General features: G+C 50.5%; 1 long non-coding RNA gene across 2 annotated transcripts; it reads left to right on the forward strand.

The window, feature by feature from the left end:
* The first annotated feature begins 6553 nt into the window (after positions 1-6553).
* Positions 6554-20746, forward strand: LOC123002043 (uncharacterized). Of its 2 annotated transcripts, XR_006411528.3 has the most exons (4): positions 6554-8008; positions 8424-8549; positions 15685-15775; positions 17478-20746. It is a non-coding gene; the product is annotated as an uncharacterized LOC123002043 (long non-coding RNA). The 2 variants fall into 2 exon arrangements; XR_008961300.1 differs by having other exon boundaries at positions 15685-20746.
* Positions 20747-24082: the final 3336 nt, after the last annotated feature.

A 24082-nucleotide genomic window follows, 5' to 3' on the forward strand; every position in this document is an offset into this window, starting at 1 on the left:
TCAGAGGCAACTATTCTACAATTGGACATATTTTTAAGAAAAAAAAAAAAGTAAAACAATCACCTCCCCACCTTAATCTGTTTAATTTTTCTGTCTTCTTTTTTGGTCTTTATCTCTATGCAGAACCCTGTTGACATAGTGAACAGCTCAGTGTCACGCTTCTTCGCCTTCCCATTTCGGTGTGAACAGGAGCCCACCTTACCTCAGGCCTTTGCAACTGTCATTTTGTGGTTCCACGGTGTACCCAGGCCGTGTCCTCAGCTGACTTCCCATGGTAAATAACACTTGCAGGGACATCTTCCCACTGGAGGGGCAGAACCGTAGGCTGGGGAAAGAGACCAGGCGCCCCAGTGCCTTCCCCCAGCTCCTCATTGAACAGAACTGCCATCTGTTCAGGAGAGCAATTTGGAGGTGGGAGAAGGGAGAAGGCAAAAGATTTGTGAGGCCCCCCCCACCCCACCAAGGGACCCTCAAAGGCCAACTGGAGAATCTGAGCCTGGAGTCTAACTCTTTGCCTTCTGGTGTGGCTGTAGGATAGGGAACATGGGAGGAGGGTGTGAAGATGGGGTGGGGGTGTTCTGTGTAGATCTGCAGGGAAGAGAGGCTGTGAGGAAAAGTGTGCCCCTGGGTGTGTTTGCACAGCAACGGCGCCCTCTGCTGTCCCTTTGCTTCCAACCCATCTGGGCCTTTTACAGTTCGAAGTTCTTCCCACCCACCGTCTAACTACATCAGTCTGTCCCGCCCTGGTGTTTCTTTTTCAGTTCAGCGGGGGGCATCATTTACTGACCGTGAAAGAGCATGCAGAGAGTTGGAAACCAACTCTTTAGAGCCACCCCATACCTGATTCCCAGAACTTTAGCTCCCTTCAAGAGTCTTCCCACCACGACCACCAGGAGCAACCTCATTTCACACCTCAACTACTCTCACATATCAGAAGGGAAACTGAGACAAGTAATTGAGAATGTGTCAGCAAGTGCCCCGCCCTAGCTCCTTCCTTCAGGTGTGGCCCTGGCTCCCCCGTGCCCCAGGGACATGATGAAGGTGTCAGAGCCACACATAGAAGCTGAGATTTAGCAAGGCTGCTTAGATTGCTCACCTCCTGCTTCTGGTGAGAGCTACGTGTGGGTACATATGGAATGGTTAGAATAACCTGCCCTGCCTCCTCCCTTATTCTGGCAGCCAAGGGAGGTGGGGGGCAAGTGGCTGCTGTAGTCAGTAACCTCAAAGTTAACTCTGAAATGTAGTTAAAGTTCAATGAGACCTATGTGAGATGGGAATGGGCAGGGCTGGCTTCATGGGTGCGGGACTTGGGTAGACACGGAGGGGCCGCACTTGTTTGAATATTCCGCCGTTGCCCTCTTGACATTCTCTCTCTCTTTTTAAAAGATTTTATTTATTTATTTATTTGACACAGAGAGTGGGGGGCAGAAAGCAAGCACAAGCAGGGGGTGCGGAAGGTAGAGGGAGAAGCAGACTCCCCGCCGAGCAGGGAACCCCGACGCAGGACTTGATCCCAGGACCCTGGGATTATGACCTGAGCTGAAGGCAGACACTTAACCGACTGAGCCACCCAGGCGCCCCCTCCTTGACATTCTTGACAGTTTTTGAATGGGGTGCTCTGCATTTCCATTTTGTAGCAGTTATGGGGTGGGGGTGGGGTAGATAGAGGGTGGTATGCAGTCTTCTGGCTGGATCTGCACCCTCCTAGGGCTGGCCAGGAAGCAGGCAGTGGTGCCTCAGAGAACCCATGCACCAGCAGCCCCTTGTGGAGCCCTCAGCTGGGTCACATTCTGCTTTCTTGAAGCTTGGACTCCACGTGCTCCTGATTCAAACCAGCGATGGTTTGAACTGTTGAAGCAGAGGATGATCCATGCAGGTTATTGGACAGTGTGAATGTGTCCTAGAGTTCGGGTCGGATTCTGAATGGAGGCTACAGTGGGGGATGTGGCTCCCAGGAGGGATGGGAATAGCAGCTTCAGCACTGTGAGATGGACAGCACCCTTGAGATGCTAACTGAAGTCCTATAGAGTAGGTGACAGCCCCACTCCACCCACCGTGAGTTTTACCCTGGGAAGCGAGGCAGAGGAGTGGGCCCACTGGGCCAAGCCACAAGCCCCAGAGGCTGGATGGCACTCAGAGCCTGTGCTCAGGGCATCAGCCAGAGTTTGAGGTCAGGGATGAAGGGGAAGGAGGGAGCGGAAGAAGCTTGAACTGAGCTAGTCTGGCGAGGCTGGTGTTCTAGGGGGGCTGAGCTGGAGGCAGAGACCTGGTCACACCCTTGGGGCCTCTTGTCTGTTCGCTTGGAATCCTAGTATAGACTCTGGTTCCAGGGCTTGTTGTGACAAACCCGCGGGCCCAGGTGTGCAGCCTCTACCTCACACCCCGAGTGAAAAGGAAAGATAAGGAGACCTCTGAGGAGAAATGGAGGTGGAGAAGGGCTGTTTCGGGGGAGGGAGGCAGAGAGGTCCAGCTGCGCTGACTCGGTGACAGTGAGGGACGTTGTGGACTGTTTTGAGGAAACAGGCAAATGACCCTTTGTAGGGTTCAGATTCTGTGTCTCATGGAAGGGGAGCAGAGCAGCACCCCAGCCAGGGCCTCCTTCCAGCAGCCACACTGTCCCCAGAGCCTCCATGGCTGGTCATGGGGCACCCCCGGTCAGAAGGGGGAAATGAGCAGACAAAGGCTGAGGGGAGACACTTGAGGGCAGCAATTTATGGTCATGGGAGGACAAGCACAGTTGGTGTGCCCTGGACAGGTCACCCATCCCCACCCCAGGATCAGGATGAGGTCCTGGACTTCCATTAAACGCAACCCCATCTATACCCAAGGCCTCCCCTCCTGAGCTCCCATGCACCCAACCTGTCCTGCTCATCTCTGCGCATGGCCACTCCCCCAGGCAGTCCGCCAGCGCCAGTCCGGGGGCCACCTCCTAGCCATCTCAGTCTCCTGGAATTTCTGATTTCCGTCTACCCACAACACACTTCCCGATCAAGCTCGTACATCCCCTCAGGCCTGAAGTGTCCCAACACCTCCAGTTGGGTGGTGTCTCCCTAGCTTGGGGCCCTTGGCCCAGGCTTCCTACTCTCGTGGCAGATGTCACTGGGTGTGGTCCTCTTGTCTTTTCCCTGATCAGTCTCTCCCAAACCCGAGGCCCTGAGCTCAGCCGGGTAAGGGACCAGAATGGCTTCTCCCACAGCAGAGCTACATAGTAGGAGCTCCGCAAACATGTGTCAGTGAACCAGCCTTGTCTTGCTTTACTCGTAGTGGGTGGTCTGACTAAGGAAAAGTGGGTCCCTATAGGCCAGTTGCTCAGGATCGCCCCAGGAGCGTTTCTGGGAAATGCCTGTGCCAGGACGCAGCTGCTGGGACCAATCCAGGTTCATCCAGTTGCAAGATGTATTGGCAATGTTATGAAAATAGATCTCAGGGCATTCCGAATGTATTTTACAGCTAGGGCTACAGGCCCAGAGAGGGGGCTATAATTTGCCCTGTCCCACAGCGAGGTAGGTAGACCCAGGCAATCAGAGGGAGGCTCCTCACCCCCTCCCCTGTTCTTGGAATGTGCATTCAGCTGCTTGCCTTTCCCACACTAGAAGGTGCCCAGGACACAGCCTTGAGAAAGTAAGGTGTTGTTGAGACCATCTTGATAGTGTATGTGACTGAACCCAGTTAAGGCCTTTATATAAACCCTTAAGATTCTGTCAATGGGTGCGGAGATAGACTCACCTTGCTGCCGGCCAAGACAAGCCTCATATGTAAGTTCCCTTGCTTATCAAACCTGCCACCTACCCACGGAATGCTTTGCCTCTTTCTCCCTCTCTCTCTGCCCCCTGCGTAGGGGGGCTGATTTCAGATTACACTGGGGAAGCTCCAGAAGCTTCAATTTAACAATGTCAGAGTTTTCCTTTCCTTTCCTTTCCTTTCCTTTCCTTTCCTTTCCTTTCCTTTCCTTTCCTTTCCTTTCCTTTCCTCTCCTCTCCTCTCCTCTCCTCTCCTCTCCTCTCCTCTCCTCCCCTCCCCTCCCCTCCCCTCCTCTTCCCTTCCCTTCCCCTCTTCTCTTCTTTTTTCTTTTCTTTTTCTTGTCTCTTTCTTTTCTCTTCTCTTTCTTTTCTTTTCTTTTTTTAAACAATGTCAGAGTTTTTCTAAGACACCAATGGATTGGGGAAAATCACTTTTCACACCCCCCCCCCCGAAAATTTGATCCTTTAGCAACCCAGGAGACAGCCAGAAAACACAGTTCCCAAACTTAGCTCTAGTCTGCAGGTCCTGGTGTTGATCAAGTGCAACCATGCTTTACTCCCAAGGACTTGAGGAACATCAGGATTGCTCTATTGCTATGCTGGCCATGGGATGGGGGGTGCTGAGCACAGACTGGTTCTGTGCCCTCCGCCCCATACGTGAAAGTCTTACACCAGCGGAAAGGGTGCTGGAGAGGACCAGGCATGGGTAGCAAGCACACCATCAGCATGCGCTGGGGGAAACACATATATGGCTGGCATGGCCTCAAAAGCTTAATCATGGAGTTACCATGGGACCCAGCAATTCCACTCCTAAGTCTTTACCCAAGAGAAGTAAAACACATGTTCAAGCGAAAACTTGTACGTACATGACTGTTCATACCAGAATGATTCATAGTAGCCACAAAGTGGAAATAACCCAATGTTCATCAACTGACGAATGGATAAGTAAAAGGTGGTATATCCATTTAGTGGAATATTATTCAGCCATAGAAAGACAATTCTAATATTTGCTACAACATGGATAAAACTTGAAAATGTTTAGCTAAAGAGAGGTCACAAAAGATCACACACTGCATCATTCCATTAATAGAAAATGTCCAGAACTGGCAAATCCGGAGAGACAGAAAGTGGATTAGTGACAGCCTATGGCTGGCCGTGTTAGGGGGAAATGGAAGTGACTGCTAATGGGTATGGGGTTTTTTGGAGGGTTTTTTTGTTTGTTTTTGTCATGGTCTCTGTGGGAGGGCTCACCCACTCCAGTCAGACACAGAGCCTGTGAATGGTTTGAGAGGGTGAGCCCAAGTGCCAGCCACTCTGTTGGGGCTACCACAGAGCTCTCTCTGCCCTCGCAAAGCTCAGAGTCTAGTGGGTCATGGTGGCCATGCCTGGGACTGGCACCAGGGCATGCACAGGGCACTAACTGAACCAAGGTGTCTTGAGAGGTCCTTCTGTAGCAGCTGATGATAAAGCTGAGGTTATAAGGAGAACGAATAAACAGAGAAAGTGATGTGGATGGTGGGACTGAGGATCGAGTTGCGTGGTTGAAAAGCATGCCACACACACACACACACACACACACACACACACACACAAGGCATTCCAGAAGGTGAACAGCATGTACCTGGGAAGGCTCGGGGCAAAGGAGAGAGGGTGGGATATTGGAAGAAGCCACAGACCAGTTCTGGCTCAAGGTAGAGATTAGGGAGGTACCTGGGAAGTAGGAACAGGCCAGATCACAGGGGCTCTTGTGATGAGTACCTCACCATGACCACGCCACCTGCAGTAGGCGAGGGGCCCTCACCGTGTGTCGCCCGCAGCCCCTGACGTCACTTACACCTAATGATCTATTTGCATGTTTCCTGTGTCTGGATGTCTGGATGGGCCTTGGTGCCCTGGGCTGCCCCTACACCCCGTTGGGCGTTTCTGCCTGCTCTGGGCTCACAGAGGGGGCAGAGGAGCCCATGGTACCACCTGGGTGTGTGTTCAGAGACGAGGTTATTGCTCTGTTCACCCACCGCCAGCATCGCGTTCCCCAACCTTGGCCTCAGGTCGTGGGTTTCTTCTGGTTCACGATGGTCGTATGTAGACGCTTAGGCTGCCAGTCATTCGATTTGGCGGGAGAGCTCTGACCCCGGCCTTCAGGAAAACCCTTTCCTGGGGGTCCCTCAGTTGCCCTCATTCTGCCAGGCCTGCTGGAGGTGTTTGGATTCACGTTTGTCCCAAGAAGGACTTGGCACAGCTGTGGCTCAACTCCCGCAATGAGAAGCCGAAGACGTGTTCTTGGCTCCCAGCCGGAGGGCCCAGCAGGTGTGCGAGGCACGTGCGCTTCCTCCAGGCCCCTCAAGCCGCTGCGGGGGCTGACTGGCAGTCTCCCTTCCTCACGGGGTGTCGTGCGTGTGCTTGCGGTGGCTGGCAGGCCAGCCAAAGAGGGGGAGCATAAAAGTCCTCCTGCCCCCGCCAGGAGGATTCTGTTGTTGACGACCTGGAGTGGTTGTTAATGACCCCGACAAGCAGAGCTGTTCGGATCTGACAGAGGGGATAAGATCTGCTCCTCCATGAAGTAGATGGAGAGCGAGCTACAGCGGGGAGGGTGTCGCAGGGAGCCGAACACCACAGGTTGGTCCTTGGGCTTTCTCTGGGGCTTTGGTGACAGCCCCATGCCATCTCTTGCCCCTCTGTCTTCCCATCTGCCTCATGGGTTTGTTAATCCCCACTTTGCCTTTTGGAGTCACTCACTATGTCACCCAGCAGGACACTCGTTCCCCTGTGCTGTGCCAAACGGACAGAGGAAACTCAGGTCCTGGTGGGTGAGACTTGCCCAAGGCAGAGGCAGGACCTGAACCCAGGCCTTCTCTGTCTCAGTCCACACAGCCCCACGTGGGACAGATCACTGTATAAACCCTCTGACTTTTCTCTCATCTGTAAAACAGGGATACTGCTGTTTGCCTCCCCAGAGATGGGGTGAGGAGTAACGTCCGTGGTTTCATCAAGGGCATCGCATTCCAGATTTCACCCTCGGGCTTCCCCCTCCAGCCCCAGCAATGCTGGCCCTTTTGCAGACAGGACGGGCCCTGCTCCCTGGCGGTGTGACCAAACCTGAGCCCAGGCCCCTACCCCGTCCTCACATGTGGCGTCGCCCCTCAGTTGGCAGGGCTGGGCTTCGTCCTCAGAGTCGGCAAAGCGGACGTTGCCGAGGTGCAGCAGTCCGGCCAGGACCTGAGCGGGCAGGAGAGGACGCGGGGTGAGCGCTTTCTCAAGGGCTGGAGCCTCGCCCGGGAAGGGCCCCTCTCCCTGAGCAGAGTCCTGGTAACAGAATAGTAAGACAAGCTCCTAACTGAGGCCCCTGGACTACGAGACCCTGCCAGGCACAATGCAAGCAACTTGTATGCATCACTGGCGAGCAGCCTCTCGCAAGCTGGGGGTGCGGGGGCTGTGACAGTGCCTGCTGCACAGAGGGGTTGGGGGCAGTTCATTCAGCGGCGCAGACCCCACAGGAGGAAGAGCTAGGATTTGAACCTAGGACAGCCTGACTTCAGATGCTCTCCTGGCCTTCCAGCTAGTCTTCCTGGTGGGGCTTTGGTGCTCAGTAAGACATGGCCTGCCTGGTCACCTCAAGACACACTTCCACCAAGAACCCCAGCAGGGTGGCAAGCCTGGGTGGGCAGGTCAGGTACCGAAGGTGGTCAGGTGCATTCTGGCTGACTCTGGCTGAGTGGGGCTCCCCCCAAACTTCCCTCTCAGGGTTGATCAGCCAGGAGAAGGTAGTTCCTGTGGGAAGGTGCCACGGGAGCCTCTGGTCAACAATGGTTCCTTGTAGGTCTGTGGATGGGAGAGAGCCAGTGGCAGACCGAGGGGAGACCAGGCCCACAAGGCCTAAAATTGTATAGATAATGTATGGGGAGCGTTCTGGAAGTGTCTGTAGAGTAATCAGGGTGGACACGGTAGAGAAAGAAGCATATAGAGCTTTGGGGTTTCCAACCTCCTTCCTGGTGACAGCAGCCTGGATTAAGAGCACAACTCCCACCCTGGGGAGGTCACGGTCTGATGGGGGAGGTATGGCCCTTCACTGGTAGTGCAAGGACCACCCCGGTTTCTCCCTGGGCACCCAGCACCATGCCAGGGCCAGATACAGGAGCACAATATTTGCCAATGAGCAAGCCCCATTTTTTCCCTCTATGCCTCAGTTTCCCCAGAGATGTTGTCCTGAGCTGGAGAAAACCTGGCTGCATGTGTTACTGCTCGAAGAGCTTCAGCTGGCCGTGGCCAAGGTGAGACTACTGACATCAGCCGAGAGGAGGACTGCTCTGATCTTGAGTTTGCACTGCCAGGATGAACGAGGGACCATACTGCTCTGAACTATTCTTGTTGTACAGGTGGAGCAAAAGATCCAGACAGAGTAGATGACTTGCCCCAAGCCACACTGTGAGGTGGGAAGGTGGGGGGAATGGCCTCTGGGCACGGCCAGGGATGGTGTTCTAGGAACTGAACTGTTCGAGAACAACTTCCTTCCACAGCACGGAATCTCGACCTCCCAACGACCCAGGAGGCAACCAGAGGGCAAGGTCCTCCAACTTAGCAGGGATCCCTCCTTGGGGCCCAGGACCTCCCACCCATCGAATGCGCGACGCTCTGCTTCTAGGTCTCGAAGACTAAGCAGGACAATCGATTGGTTTTCCCCTCCAGGCGTTGCCGAGCGCGGATTGGCTCTGCTTTGGAAACACGGAAAAGACCCGGAGAGGGGAGAGCAGGTGGAGGCGGGTCACGAGGATGCCGGGCTTCGCGCAGCCCCAGCACCGACGTCTGCGGGAGGTACTCGAAACCCAAACGCGGGGTCTTGTCGCGAGGGCCGGGGGTCCCCTCCCTCCCCACTGCCCTTGGTTCGAAGTCTGGTCAAGTCCGCACTTTACGTCGCCCCTGGCCGTGCCCAGAGGCCCTGTGGTCTCCTGCTCAATGGTTTCCGTAGGGAAAACTCATTAGTCTTACCCGCTCCTGCGGCCCCCGTTTTGAAGCACTGGTTTTCAAAACAAATCACAGCAAGCGGCCCTCTGTGCCCAAAGCAGGGTTGGGGGGGGGGGCGTCTAGGTTCCTGAGCACCTGTCTGCACGCATGGCGGTCTTGGAACATTCACTGCCCTCCCCCCGAACTCCCCCGCCCCCGTCACCATTTCTTCAGCTGGGAAGGGAGATAGATCAGAGGGATAAGATTTGAAAAAACAAATCGCAACACCCCAAAACCATGTTACGTAACGCAGTGCCATTTGACAGAACAAGCTGTCAACAAAAATAGGACTAGTTAATTCTCTGGAAGCGAAATTAATTAAAAATTCACAGGCGATGCCAGAACACTTCTCTGGGAGGTTTTAAGAAGTAATGGGACTCTGGAAAATTCCTAGCTGTGTGGATACAAATCATCCAAAGCTACAACCCCGAAGTGCAGGCTTCTGCCGGAGTTCGGGGGCGCTCGTCCCAGCTTTCGTCTCACTTCCGCTGCGGGCTGCCTGGCCCGTACAGGGGCTGAGTGGGGCCGGAAGCTCTGGTGGGGCGTTCTCTCCCGCGGTAGAGTCGTATCATGGATAAGTTCAACGGAGGATTGGCAAGCAAAAAAAAAAAAAAAAAAAAAAGAGAGAGAGAGAGAGACAGAGAGAGAGACGCACACACACATACAGAGAGAAGTCATTTCAAAGTTCAGGCAATTCATTCTCTTCCATTCCAGAGCTGAGCCTGAGGCGGGAGGAGAAGGGGTTGGGCCCCCAGCCAGACTCCCCTCCTGCTACTTCCTGAAGTGAAGGCATTTCTCTAGGCTTAAGGGCAGTTGGAGGTGTGTGTTTGTTTGTTTTTAAATACCTTTCGAGGGGCACCTGGGTGGCTTAGTTGGTTAAGCATTCGGCTTGATCTCAGGTTCATGAGTTCAAGCCCCACGTTGGGCTCCACCCTGGGTGCGGAGCCTACTTGACAAAAAAATAAAAAAATAAAAACCTTTTGCTGTTTGTGCTGAGTATAGAATATAACTTTGTGAGGAAGCATAGCACAGCCTTCATAGAAAAGAATATTGTATTACTTCAGTGTCTGGATCATCTGGTACGTGTATGTTTTCCATTTTAAGAAACCGTGGGACTCTTTTCCAGAGTGGTTGTACCATTTTACATTCCCACCAACAGCATAGGAAGGTTCCATCTCCTTGTGTGAGGATTTATAACTTGTACTTTTGTATTTTCTGCATTTTGTTTTTAAGTCAAGATGAGAAAATACTACTGGTGATTACAGAAGACTCAGTAGGTTGGCATTTATAGATGACCTTAAAAACCACCTATAACCTCACCGCCCCCCCCCCCCATGCTTTTGCTGTATTTTTCTGCAGGATTTTTTCTGAACACCCACAAGCCTAATGAAGGGTATATCATGATTGAGTCATTCCTCTGCTTTTAGGTATTTGGATTGTTCCTGGCTTTTTTAAAAGTTTTTTTTTTTTTTTAAAGATTTTATTTATTTGACAGAGAGACAGCCAGTGAGAGAGGGAACACAAGCAGGGGGAGTGGGAGAGGAAGAAGCAGGCTCCCAGTGGAGGAGCCTGATGTGGGACTCGATCCCATAACGCCGGGATCACGCCCTGAGCCGAAGGCAGATGCTTAACGACTGCGCCACCCAGGCGCCCCTTTTTTAGTTTTTAAAATAATATTGCTATGAGCATGATGCTAAATAAAGCCTTTCGATTTAGTTATTTCATTAAGAGTGGAATCAGTTCATTCTTAGGAGTAGAATTATTGGGGGCAAAGGCATGAAGGTTAAGCTTCTTGGTGCACACGGCCGTGGAGCCAGGATGGTATATATGCACACATGCATATACGCATATGTGTGTGTGTGTCCCGGTCAGGCTGACATATGAAATTAGCCATCGCAGGAGTGAATTACTGATGCACTGTTACAACAGGCATAAAACTTGAAAATATGATGCTAAATGAAAGAGGGCAGTCACAAAGGACCACATATTGTATGATTCCATTTATATGAGATGTCCAGATTAGGCAAATCTATAGAGATAGAAAGATTAGTGGTTGCCTAGGGGATGGGAGGATTTAAAAGTGATGACTAAGGGGTGCAGGGTTTCTTTTTGGGGTAATAGAAATGTTCTAAATTTGCCACAGTGGTGGTTACACAACTCTGTGAATATAATTAAAGCCACTGAATTGTACACTTTATTTTTTTTAATTTTTAATGTAAGCTCTCTGCCCAGCATGGAGCTTAAACTCATGACCCCGAGATCAAGAGTTACATACTTTACCAACTGAGCCAGCCAGGTGCTCTGAATTGTACACTTTATTTATTTATTTATTTTTAAAGATTTTATTTATTTATTTGACAGAGATAGAGACAGCCAGCGAAAGAGGGAACACAAGCAGGGGGAGTGGGAGAGGAAGAAGCAGGCTCATAGCGGAGGAGCCTGATGTGGGGCTCGATCCCATAATGCCAGGATCACGCCCTGAGCCAAAGGCAGATGCTTAACCGCTGTGCCACCCAGGCACCCCCGAATTGTACACTTTAAGTGGATGAATTATATAGTATGTGAATTATATCTCAATAAAGCTGCTAAAAGGGATGCTGGGTGGCTAAGTCAGTTAAGCATCTGCCTTCAGCTCAGGCCATGTTCCCAGCGTCCTGGGATCAAGTCCTGCATCAGGCTCCTTGCTCAGTGCGGAGCTTGCTTCTCCCTCTGCCTGCCGCTCCCCCTGCTTCTGTTCTCTCTCTCCCTCTCTCTCTGACAAATAAATAAATAAAACCTTAAAAAAAAATAAAGCTGCTAAAAATATATCAGTCACTCATTGTAGCCAATGGAGTGGTATGTTTGGTATTCAGTGGGTATCAGCTCAGTGACCTTATTTTTGTCCATGCTTAAAAATTATGAAGTGGCTTTATTTTGTCTCATTTTATCATGGTCTCAGAGTTACCTTACCTGAGGTGGGTGTTGTTGATGGCTTATGTCCAAAAAGAGAAGAAAATGACTTGGCTGTCATTTTCAGTTGGTGGCAACGCTGAGGTCTAACCATGAATGTCAAATCAGTTGTGAATGTCAGCGGACACTGGGAACCTCGGTGGGAGCCTCAGGGACCCACGGGAATGCAAGTTAACACACTTGGGAGGGCCACAGAAGCTCTGGTCCCAGCCTCCTGCTGGTGTGACCTTGGGCTTGTGTGCGTGGGACCTTGGGAGGGGGGCCACAAGGCTGGAAGAGAACGTGTACCATCTGTGTTGTAAGGACTTTTTGTACTTCTTACGTCTGCTGCTATTTCAAAGTATTTAAAGGCAAAATGTTCCTTCACTCGCTCTGCCAAGGAGGCCCCGTCATACACCAGTGACTACCTCTAGCCATCTCCCTGCTTTGTTCCCTCTCCTAGGATTCCTTCAATAGCCCAGGGAGCACTTGTAGGGTTGGGGTGAAGGGGAAGGGAGGGGAGCAACAGCTTTTTCAGGCCTGACAAGAAGAGAGCTTTTCCTGTCTTTGCTCTCCATTGCTATTGATTAAGCCTTATTTTGTGTTGGGTTTAATCTCAACAGATACCTAGGGGCACTGAGAGTCCTTGCAGACCCTTCCTGTATCACTGCCTATCAGAGGATGCAGAGGAGAGGGTCCGGTAGAGGTTGGGGGTCCCAGTGAGAAGAAGGCAGGGGGATGGCACAGAAGGAGTACTGGGAGGGGGCTTCAAATTCTAGCTCTGGTTCACTAGCATGTGTGGGAGGCGGTCAAATCTGGAAGACATCTGCGCTTCCTCCAGGCCCCCCACCCTTCCCCAAGGTCTGCCCAGCATCATCTTCTTTGGGTGCTATTTGAGTCCTTGCCTTGCCTGTGGGGCCAGCCAGCGGGTGGCATGTTGGCCCTCAGGCGACATGGCCCTCCTCCTGTCCCTCTAGGATTATGTTGTTGAGAGCCTAGAGTGGCTGTTTGTTAATTTCCATGTAACCAGAGCAGTTAGGATCTGATGGAGGGGAACCTCCATTACCATCAACTTCTTGATGGATGAAGTGAAGAGCAGAGGACAGGAAGGAGAGTGTTATGGTGAGCTGAACACGAGAAGTTGGTCTTTAGGCTTTCTTTGGGGCATGGTGACTGTTCCATGCCTTCTCTTGACCCCTGTCTTCCCATCTGCCTAATGGGCTTGCTAATATCCACTTTGTCTACCTCTTGGGGTCCTTATGATGCCCAGGCTGACATTAGTTACTATCCGTTGCCAAAGGCCACAATATGGAGCCCATGTGTTGGTGGGGGGGATTGACCTTCTTATCTCCTGATTGACTCCACTTCATCCCACACAAGTGTGTGTCTTCAGTGGGCTGAGCAGCCAGGGTGTACTAGCAAGCACCCTGGATAAGAGAGGGGCAGGTTTCAAGAATCAAGCAACATGATTCACTATGCAGCACAGTAATTAATTTTAGGAATCCTCATTCTTGGTCGGTTCAACAATAGTGAGGCCACTGCCTTTCCTTCCCACTGGTGTGAATTCATCCCTGCACTAGTACATGGTTCCCTGTGCAAGCTATGTCCAGCCAGAATGCTCTCTGTACCCTGGAGAGCCTTAAACTGGAGTCCTGGTATTTATAGGCATGGGACCTGGGTCCTTTCATGAATCTCTGAAGAGCAGGACATGACATTTACTTCTGCCAAATGAGTGCTGACCACATGCTCAGCTCCTCTGGAGTGCTCTCTCAAAACCCTTTTGCCTCAACTGGTACTTCATCTCTCTTCCAGCCTGAACTGAAGCCAGCTGATGCTAAGGAGGTATGGCTGGGCCCTGGACTGCCATGAGGGTTGCCCATGGGATCCTGGGGCAAGCCAGGGCATATATGGGGTTGGTCATGAGCACCGGTGCAGTCATCTGACTGCTCCTTCTAGTGTCCTATCAGGCCTCTTCTCTGGACTAGTTTCTACCCTAGGAGCTATACACAGCTTCTTCATGCTGCCCAACCTTACTGCCATCATGATTATGCTGGGCAACTGTGCCATTTACTCCTCTGAGGACAAGATTCTAGACTCTAAGTTGCAGAGCCCTTCAGTGGGAACACCTGGTCTCCCCTGCCTGCCTGGACATTGGGTGGGTCGGGGGAGGGGTTGTGGGCATCCACAAAAGGTGGGGGTCATCCAGAGTGGAGGGAGCAGCATCTTCACTGCAGGGAATGTGTACAGGAGGAATTCCAGGGACTGTCTCGCCTCATCCTCTTCAGGTAGCAGGGCCTACTGGGTTTGGATGCAGGTGGGAAGAATTGAGTTCCCGTCCCCTGGGCCCAGTCTCCCTGCACAACTCATAGGACAAGTGGGGAGAGGGCAGTGGAGATGCCCGTGATGTGTGAATGCCTATTCATTCCAGAATGGAGCATGGGAATTGAGTACTGTCCACTTTCCCGTGCTGAGTGGCCCTTGGAAAACTGGCCCTCCCTTGGCCCCTCTGGAATGCTCATACCTCCAAGGGGATTCCCTTTAAACCTGCCGAGGCAGACTAGCGTCCTTGTGGATTATTGGGCCAGTGTGAATAAGGCCTGGACTCTGCTGGGTTGGGAACGGTGGCTGTAGTCAGGGACTATTCTCTGTTCTCTGGCGGCAGGGCCCAGCACACTTCAGCACCGTGGGATGGACAGCGCCTTTCAGGGCGAGCGGCTGGCGCCCGGCAGGGACAACTGTCCTCACCTCTTTAACCAGACCTTCTCACGGAAGGAACTGGACGGAGTTTCTGGGGTGGTCCCTGAGCCCACGGGGTTGGGGTGAGGGGCAGGGTGTCCTTGTCCCAGCACTGCGAGGCAGGTGTCACATGACCCAGCGCCACCAATGCGCATTAGCCAGTGCCTGAATTTACGGCATTATGCAAATGCAAGAAGCGGCTCCGCGGGGATGCTGGATCCCTGCCTAGGAAGCCACCCTTTCTAGCAAACCCTGAGACCAGCGACTGGCCCAGAGAGGGCATGAGAATCGCCCCAAGCCACACAGTGCGGCAGGGGAAGGCCAGCGCTAGGTAGGACCTGAAACATGGGGAAAACCTCATTCCAGCTCAAACCTGTGAGAAAAATCACCAAATAAGCAGCCCCGAATTTGCCCTCCTTCTATGGGAGTGTGGACCGTTGGTCTGTGTCATCTCTCCACTAACTGCCTTTGTCACAGCATCATGCAGCTGAGCCAGAACCTCCAAACATGCTCTCAAGGTCCTGGAAGCCTTGTGTACCTTCTTGGACAGTGTTCTGGGGTCTCCTGTTCCCAGAAAGCCAGCCATGAGGCAGCGAGACTGGTTCTCAGGCCACAGCTGTCCTCTCCAGTCCCCATAAGTGGAGAATGTGACTTGAGAGAGTGGTCATTTGCCAGCTACCAGGAGAACTGGAGCTGTTTGGATCTGATGGGGAGGAAGAAGTGCAGATATCAGCTGTCTGCAAGTGTTCCTTCCCGGGGTAGCAGAGGAATCAGGTGGGGGTGGATGGTACTGAGCCATCAGTAGAGGCCTATGGGCAGCGTGGTTCCAGCCTGTTTGTATGAGAGGAAAGGTCCGGAGGAGACCCTGATGCGGGAGAGGGCACTTTTTAAAAGCTATGCTAACTTTTAAGCTTCTTATTTTGAAATACTTTGAAACTTACTGGAGAAGGTGGTACACAGAACTTCAGTAAACCCATCACTCATATTCATCACTCATATTCAGTTAATATTTTGCCAAGTTTCTACTATTCTTTTTTTTTTAAGGGTTTTATTTATTTGAGAAAGAGTGAGTGAGAGAGAACAAGTGGGGGCGAGGGGCACAGAGAGAGAGGGAGAAGAAGACTCCCCACTGAGCAGGGAGCCCGACATGGGGCTCGATCCCAGGACCCTGGGACCATGACCCAAGCTGAAGACAGACACTTAACCAACTGAGCCATCCAGGTGCCCCAGATACCTAACAGTTCTAATGACATTTTAATTTTTTTCCTTTTTCTGTTTGAAGCTGAAATTATTAGCAGCTAGTTCCTGGCTAACCCAGAAACACATCTGGAGGCTGCAGGTGGCTGCTGCTTTCTCCAACAACGCACAGCACAGTGAGTACCTGACTGCCCAGCCCAGGCAGGGAGGCGGACTTGGCCCCAGACGGCCCTGAGTTGGAAGGCTGGCTCTGCCACTAAAAGCTGGGTGACTTCAGGGGAGGCATTGAAGCTCTCGGGCTTCACGTTTCTCCTGTATGTGGGATACACCCGCCTTGCAGCCTTCCCTCTGGGAGTTGTCTTGGGCCGCAGGGCTCCCAGGACCTGTGCTCAGGCTGCGTCTCTTCCTGGCCTCTGTCCACGCCCATTACAGGCTGTGTCCCCTGAGCGTCAGCCGCACCATCCCTGAGCTCAAAGCCGAAAGTGTGAGTGGATTTATCAAATCAAATCCTGCTTGGAAAATACAGGTCCGTTCAATGGAGATCCACTCTAGCCAGAGACTTTTCATGGGGTCATTTTAATTAGAATTTCTTCAAATGTTTAGATGAGTTAGGGGATAATTGGCATTTTTAGTACAGGGGATTAGCATTCCATTACTTAGGTACTCTTTGAAGTTTTTCTAATTGTTGGGTAATTTCCTCCATGACATTTTCTGATAGTATTTTTACAGATTCCCCCTGAGCTTTTTGGAAGAGAACGGTGCGATCACCCAGGGAAGGCCAGAGTGAAATGTGACTGGAAATTTTGGCTGGGGAGGAAGTAGGGATTTGGCACATAGTTACTTTGGAAAGGGAACCAAACCTTAGTCTTTAATAAAGAAAACTTTGCCAAACGATATAATCTCTTATGGGGTCTACCTGAATTATGCCAAGAGCCAAATGTTTAAATACAACTATTTGGCAGTTAGTGAATGTCATGTCAAGTTTTCTTTCCACGAGGAATTTGAGCACCTCCATGTGTCTGTGGAGATGAAGGTGAAGGCTTGAGTGACTAAAGCATTTCAAGGAGTGCAGGTCTCTAGCAAACTTCAACAGGTTCTTGCCTCAGAACCGATTCCCTTTTTTTCTAGGCCCTTTGAGAGATACACACGCTTTTCTCCTTAGTTCCTCTGACCCCTATTCATTTCTTGGGCTGATATCTCTTAGGAAAGTATCACACCAGAATTTCTCCCAAAAGGGAGAATTTGATGGTAGTGATCAAAAGAGCCAACCAGGGGAATTAAATGGCCCTTCGCCATCTTTTATTTGCTCCATCTCTGATGGCACTATACCTGAGTCTGGGACACGATCATTTATTCCTGTTGGATCAGCTACCGTCCTCTTTACAGGCAAAAACCTCAACTGATATTGACAGAATTCCCAGTGCACCTCCCATCAAGATTCAAATAGATTCCTCCAAACCTTTCTCCAGAATTAATCAATACCCTATAAATAGCAAACACCTTTAAGGGATCAAGCCCATAACAGAAGATGACAAGCCTCAAGGCCTCATTATCCCCTGCACTAGTCCCTGGAACACCCTTATTTCACCTGTGAGAAAACCCCGTGCCTGAGGATGGAGGTTTGTTCAGAACCTCCGAGCAATAAATAGTGTTGCTGTCTCTTGCCCCCTGTTGTTCCCAAACCCCACGTGCTGCTCACATCCATTCCCACGGAAAGCAGACTTTTCACGGTGACTGATGTATGCAGTGCGTTTTCAGCATGCCAGTTGATAAGGAGAGTCAATATCTTTCTGCTTTCACTTGGGAAGAACGGAAATACACCCGGAGAGTAAGGCCCCAGGGTTTCACAGGGTCCTTTTTACTTTTCACAAATCTTAGAAGCTGATTTGGCTGATAGAAGGATTTCTGCAGCCTCTCCTTGGTCACCGTGAGTAGATGATTTGCTTCGCTGTTCCCCTTCTCGATCCTCTTTAAAAGGAAGACAGCGTCCACCTGTTAAAATTTTTGACCTTAAAGGGACATAAAGCCTCCAAAGAAAACTACAAAGTTTGCTCAAATTCGGGTTCAGTACTTAGGGCATCTGATCTGGGAATGAGGACGACATTTGGACCCAGATGAAACCCTCACAACTTCTTAACAATGGCACATTACCTTTGACTCCCCATAGAAATTTACAGAAAACTCTAACAGATGCAGAGTATTCATAGTTTACCGATGGTTCTTATTTAAAGGATGAAAATGGTGCATTTTGTACTGAGTCTGCTGTTGCATCTCCTTTTGAAGTCACTGAGTACCTTTCGCTACTTCCGCCCAACAGGCCGAATTATCTGCCCTTACTCAAGCCTGTACCATAGCCAAGGGTAAAACCGCCACCATTTATACTGATCACTGGTATGCCTTTGGGGTAGCTCATGACTTTGGAATATTATGGAAACAACAAGATATCATTTTCTCCAATGGGAATAGAATTAAAAAATGGCTCCTATGTCCAAAGAATTTATTAGATGCCATCTTTTTCTGGCTGCTCCAGCTATTATGAAGGTTCCTGGGCATTCCAGATGTGACTCCGTGGGGGCCAAGGTAATCTACCTTCCACCAAAAATGCTGCTGTCAAGGAAGTCAATAGCCAAACCTCGGTCATGGTTCAGAGGGATGTTCTCCCAAATGATAATTTGGAAAGTTGACAAGAAATACCTGACAATTGTCCCAGAGAGGGAAAAATTTAATTGGAAATTCAATAATTATTGGCTCACTAAAAGAGAACTCTGCTTTGGACCAAATAGCAATCTGGGCCTACCAGAAATTCTAAAATTCCCACTACTTGCCACTGTACGTGCATTGAACCATTGGTCTCCTGACAAAATGATAGAATTCATAAACCAGTATTTATGAGGAAAAGTTAGGCCACAGAAAGTTCCCACTTCACTTGTCCCACCTGTCCAGAGTCGAACCCGGCAAAACCTGTTTGCACAAATGGATTTCATACAACTTCTCTTCCCATTATGTTTCATGATATGTTGAATAAATATGTTTTAGTCATGGTTTGTATGTGTTCTCACTGGGCCAAAGCTTCCTCTTGTAGACAGGCCAACGCTTCTTCCGTTGGAAAAGATTATCCCTGTCTGGGGAACCCCTCTCAGACTTTATGGTGATTAGGGAACCTATTTTATCGGTCAGGTGCCTTGACAAGTCGGTGCTACTTGGCCACTTTTACAACATATTTTTGTTTAGTTTTGTTTTAAGTAGGCTCCTTGTCCAGGATGGGGCTTGAACTCACGACCCTGAGTTCAAGAGTCACATGCTCTCCTGACTGAGCCAGCCGGGTGCCCCTGCATTTCCATCGTGCATACCATCCTCAATCCTCACAGTTATTTGAACACGCTAAAGGCACTACTAAGACTCAATTGGCAAAATTTGTAAAGCCCCTCCAAATACCCTGGCCAAAAGCCTTGCCATTGGTCCTTCTAAATCTCAGATCTACTGCTTGGAACAGGATGTCCCATACACTTGACCCCTGCCTCCTTTGACCCACTGTTGATCAAGGAGATATATTTCAACATTGTAAAGTCTTAATTGCGTCTGTTAAAAATAACCATGCTTTGGGCCGCCTGGTTGGCACAGTCGGGAGAGCATGCAACTCTTGATCTCGGGGTTGTGAGTTTGAGCCCCATGTTGCGTGTAGGAATTACTTAAAAAAAAAATTCTGTTTAAAAAAATTAAAAGAAAAGAAAAGCCACCTCCAGAAAGACTCTTCCACCTTGCTGGAAGGGCCCTTTTCAGGAACTGCTTACCAACTTTTGTGCCACCAAAGTCCAGGGAACAGACTCATGGATTCACATGACACGCCTAAAAAAAGCACCAAACTTGGACTGGACCCGCACGCCATCTGAGGACCTGACAGTAAAGATTTCCAGGAATTGAAGCCGACGACACAGCTTTGCCAAGATGTCCAGACTAGGCCTGTATACCTTTTTCTCACTGTTGCTTCTCCTGCCTCTTCTGTGGCAAGAAAATGCCCTCATCCATGTTTCCCAAACTTTCACGAAACAGGGCACCCTCTTCTGTGACTATGGCCTTTTGGACACAGTCTCATCATGATCCTGTGACAAAGGAATTTTTCACTTGCTTTTTTTGAAGGGTTAGAAAGTTCCGAATTCACGAACGTCTTCTTTCATCTGAACTATTATCTCACTCTGGATTCTTATTCAAATTCATGGTTTCTGAATTTACATCTTTACAGACTGTTTTATTGAAAATATGTTTGGTTCTAAACAGTTATTTTGAGATAACAATAGTGTTTTAAAACGTCCTTGAAGTTTTGCTGTTTTGCAAGAAGTTCCTTAAATGTCGCTCCATGTTTATACCTGCCCCGAATCTTCCCAGGCGCACCTGGTTAGTTCTTTCAGTTCAGCACATTCACTGGTCACTGCCGTCGGGGCTGCTTTAGGCAGAGACCGCAGGAGGCATATGGGGCGCCAGGTCTGCTCTCCCGGGACGGACCTGTCCCCCTCAGTCTGAATAAGTGCCAGTGAATGTGTCCATGCGTTGCTTCCAGCCCGAGAGTCCTGGTACAGAACCCTGATACAATTTGGAACTGTTATGTGACTTCTTCCATTATGCATAATTGTTTTAAGTTTTGTATTTTGTTGCCTGTCACACTGTAAAAAAAACCAACAATGTACCCAATAAGGGGATGCTGGCTCAGTGCTTCAAGATGACCTCTGACACCGCCAACCTTGAGAAGATACGGAGTTTAGATGGGAAGTACCTGGGAGTTCTCCCTCCTGATCTTCCCTGTTACTCAAATGTGGCCTTAAGTGGCTGGACACTTTCCCTCTGATGTAGGACATGACGACCAGGAGAGGTCCTTCCTGGTGCTGAGGGACAAACCACTAAGTATGGAGAACCTTACTCTCGATCAGTGATGCTTTCAAAGAAAGATCTTGATCAAAAGGGGAAAACGTGAAAATTAATAAAAGGAAACCTTGTTTAGAATGCAGTGGCGAGGGGCACCTGGGTGGCTCAGTTGGTTCAGCGTCTGCCTTCGGCTCGGGTCATGATCTCCAGGTCCTGGGATCGAGTCCCACATCAGGCTCCCTGCTCAGTGGGGAGCCTGCTTCTCCCTCTCCCTCTGCTGCTTCCCTTGCTTGTGCTCTCTTTCCCAAATAAATAAATAAACTTTAAAAAAATAAAAAAGTAATAAAAAAGAAAGAAATGACTTAAAGGTAGAATTGCCAAGCAAAAAAGAGCTGAACTTAAAGATTCTCAGCCTACACATACTGCAAAAAATGACACAGTAGTGGGTTGACCAAGTAACCATCAGAGCAGGAGATTAACAGAAGCCAGGCACTCTTCTTCAAAATACGATGGGACAGTGGGAGGATGGGCCCAAATGCGATTCAGAGGTCAGCAGGCTGCCATGCCCACCACGGGCCCAGAGTACACGCCCGTAGACGGAGCAGTTTTCAAAGGGTGGGACTGCCTCCCTAGTTCAGGGGGGCCGGGATGCTCCCAGCCAGTGCCTCAGGGTGTCCTCCTACCCCACAGAGAGCCTCGGGCAGAGCATCAGCCAAAGGGGATATTCTTCAGTCTGAAAGTTTAATGTTTGCCCTGTTAGATTTTGGACTTTCTTGGGACCTGTTACTCCTTCTTTCCTATTTTTCCCTTTTGGGAGTGCATCAGCTCTGCCTTCTTTGGCCTTTGCCAGTCTCTTTCCCTTACAGTGGTCCTGATTTTAATCTTCGATATTCTTCCAAATCTTACCCCATACATGCGCTTCTCGCCTAGATGCTGGCGTGGTGGAGAAGCGCGGCCTTGTCACTAACGTGGAGGTAATATGTGCCTGAGATTTGTGTTTCTTTCAGAGCAGTGCAACCCTAAATCTCCTTCGCCTATTGAGAAAAAAGTCAGTTCAGCTGATACCGCAGAAAGCTGAGATAGCGTCCATACGCAAGGTCCATCTCTTCCTGTTAGGTCTGCAATTGATGGTGAGTGATAGGGCCTGAGAGCTTTCCCTGCCAGCGTCCCTACTCCATTCTGTTTTTTTTAAAGATTGTATTTATTTGAGAGAGAGAGAGAGGAAGCACAAGCGGGCGGAGGGGCAGAGGGAAAGGGAGAAGCAGGCTCCCCACCGAGCAGGGAGCCTGATGCACGGCTCGATCCTAGGACCCTGGGATCATGAACTGGGCCGAAGGCAGATGCTTAACTGACTGAGCCAGTCAGCTTCTTTGAACCAATTCTGTCTTAGTCCACTTCGGCTGCTGTCACAAAAATACCAGAGACTGGGTGGCTTAAACAACCAATGTTTATTTATCTCTCACCGTTCTGGAGGCTGGGAAGTCCGCCATCAAGGCGCAAAAGGATATAGCGTCTGGTGAGAACCTGCTTCCTGTGTCACAGGCCGCCATCTTGCCACTGTGTCCTCACATGGTGGAAGGTGGGCAAGAGAGCTCTCTGTCTGGGGTCTCTTTTACAAAGCCCAGTCCTATTCATGAGGGCTGCATCCTCATGACCTTATCACCTCCCAAAGCCCTACCTCCCGATACCATCACATTGAGTGGTAGGATTTCAGCATATGAATTTGGTTGGGGGGGGGGGCACAAACCTCTTTGTTTCTTTGCTCGCTAGCACTTGGTATTGGCAGTCTTTTTAATTTTAGCCATTCTACGTGGTGTGTGGTGGTATCATTTCTATCTGGTATTATTCACCTTTGGCCTGAGTAACTTTCTGGTGCATATCGGCTAGTGAAGAATTCTCATGGTTTTTGTTTGTCTGGAGTCTTTATTTTGTCTTTAGTTTTAAGAGAGGGGGGAAGGCAATTTGGGGTCTCCGTTCCTCCTACCTGCTCCTCACTGAGCAGAGTTCCTGTGCATCTCCGCCACATGGCTAAGACGTTTGTGCAGAGCCCCAGACAGACTCCCCGTCCCACAGGGGACCCTGGGAGCCTTCTTGGAGAATCTGACTGGGAAGTCCTGATTCCTTTGACCTCTGTTTGTCCTAGGGAATAAAAGGTGGGATCTCTGTGGATTTGCAAGTGGGAGAGGGTGTGAAAAAAGAAAAGCGTTGGGTTTGGGTGGTAGGGTGAGTGTGTTCATGAAACTACGGTGACTTCTTTTGTCTGTGCCTTCCCCACAGCTCTGGGACTGGGAACAGTGCAATTATTCTTTATCCCTTTTGCGGTTTGGAAGTTCTCCTTGAAGTCTAATTGTAAGTGAGACTGTTATTGTCTAGAAATTGGGAAAGAATATCACTTCACTGCTATAAAATAACATGCAGAGTCAGAAACCGATTACTCCACTCCACCCGAACCTCAGGCCTCCTTAATTTGATACCCGCCAGCAACCCCACTCACTTTAACATCTGAACTACCTAGATACCAGAGGAGAGATAGAAGTGTTAGGGCTGTAGCAAGAAGCTGAGATTTGAGGGGCACCTGGGTGGCTCAGTCGGTTAGGCATCTGCCTTCTAGTTAGTAGGGTTATGATCCCAGGGTCCTGGGATCAAGCCCCGCATCAGGCTCCTTGCTCAGCAGGGAGCCTACTTCTCCCTCTCCCTCTGCCTGCTGCTCCTGCTGCTTGTGCTCTTTTTTTGTCAATTAAATAAATAAAATCTTAAAAAAAAAAAAAAGCAAGCTGAGATTTGAAGGCAGTAGAGAGCCCAACCTTATGAACCTCCCGCCTCTGATAACCGGAACATGTGGCTCAAGTTGAGTGATCAGATCCCTTGGCCTACCCCATCATGGCACCGAGGAAGATGCAGGGAAGTGGCTCAGGCCCTAGTTAGTAACCCCATACTCCCCAAGTACTGTTAAACTTTTTATCAGCTAATGTGGGTGTCCAGCTTGCTGCTGGATCCCCACCCCTTGGGAATGCCAGGAAGCGTTGGGCGATAAGCATCAGGGAGTTGGCCCTGGACTGCCAGTTGCAGTTGGAGCCCTCTGCTGATACGGGTCTTGCTTTCGTGGAGGAGACACTCCTGCCCATCCTGTCGCCGGCTTCAGCACCGCGCCCTCCACGAGCTCTTTCCTGCCACTTAGCGATGTCCGGATGTCCGAGGTACGGGCCAACGCCTGGGTTTATCCTCCCCTGCTCAGTGAGACAGCCTTGGCTCTGACACGGAGTGGGGTGGGGTTTACTCGTGTCCAGCTTGAGCTCGGCTGCACCAGGCCAATCTGGACCTGGAGCGCCCTCTGGCGGTGCTGGGCGGTGGGCCTGGACGCCCACAAGCTGCGCCAGGCTTTGGGCTTGGTCCCCGGAAGGCGCTGGACAGCGCCTGCCCGGTGGCGGAGCTCTGAAAATCATTCCTGAAAATCATTCTGCCTTGATTATTGCCTCTCGTCTCTCCAGGTCCGGCTCAGGGAGGCACGACACAGCCTTAGACAGCTGCTAGGATGGCTTTGGCGGGGGGGGGGGCTCTCCAAGGAGAACCAGGGTGCTGCTAAGGGTGGCTACATCAGTGTGGACATGCCATTGCTGGGTCTGGAG

The sequence above is a fragment of the Ursus arctos genome, unplaced genomic scaffold (genome assembly GCF_023065955.2).
Source record: "Ursus arctos isolate Adak ecotype North America unplaced genomic scaffold, UrsArc2.0 scaffold_24, whole genome shotgun sequence".
Taxonomy (NCBI): Eukaryota; Metazoa; Chordata; class Mammalia; order Carnivora; family Ursidae; genus Ursus; species Ursus arctos.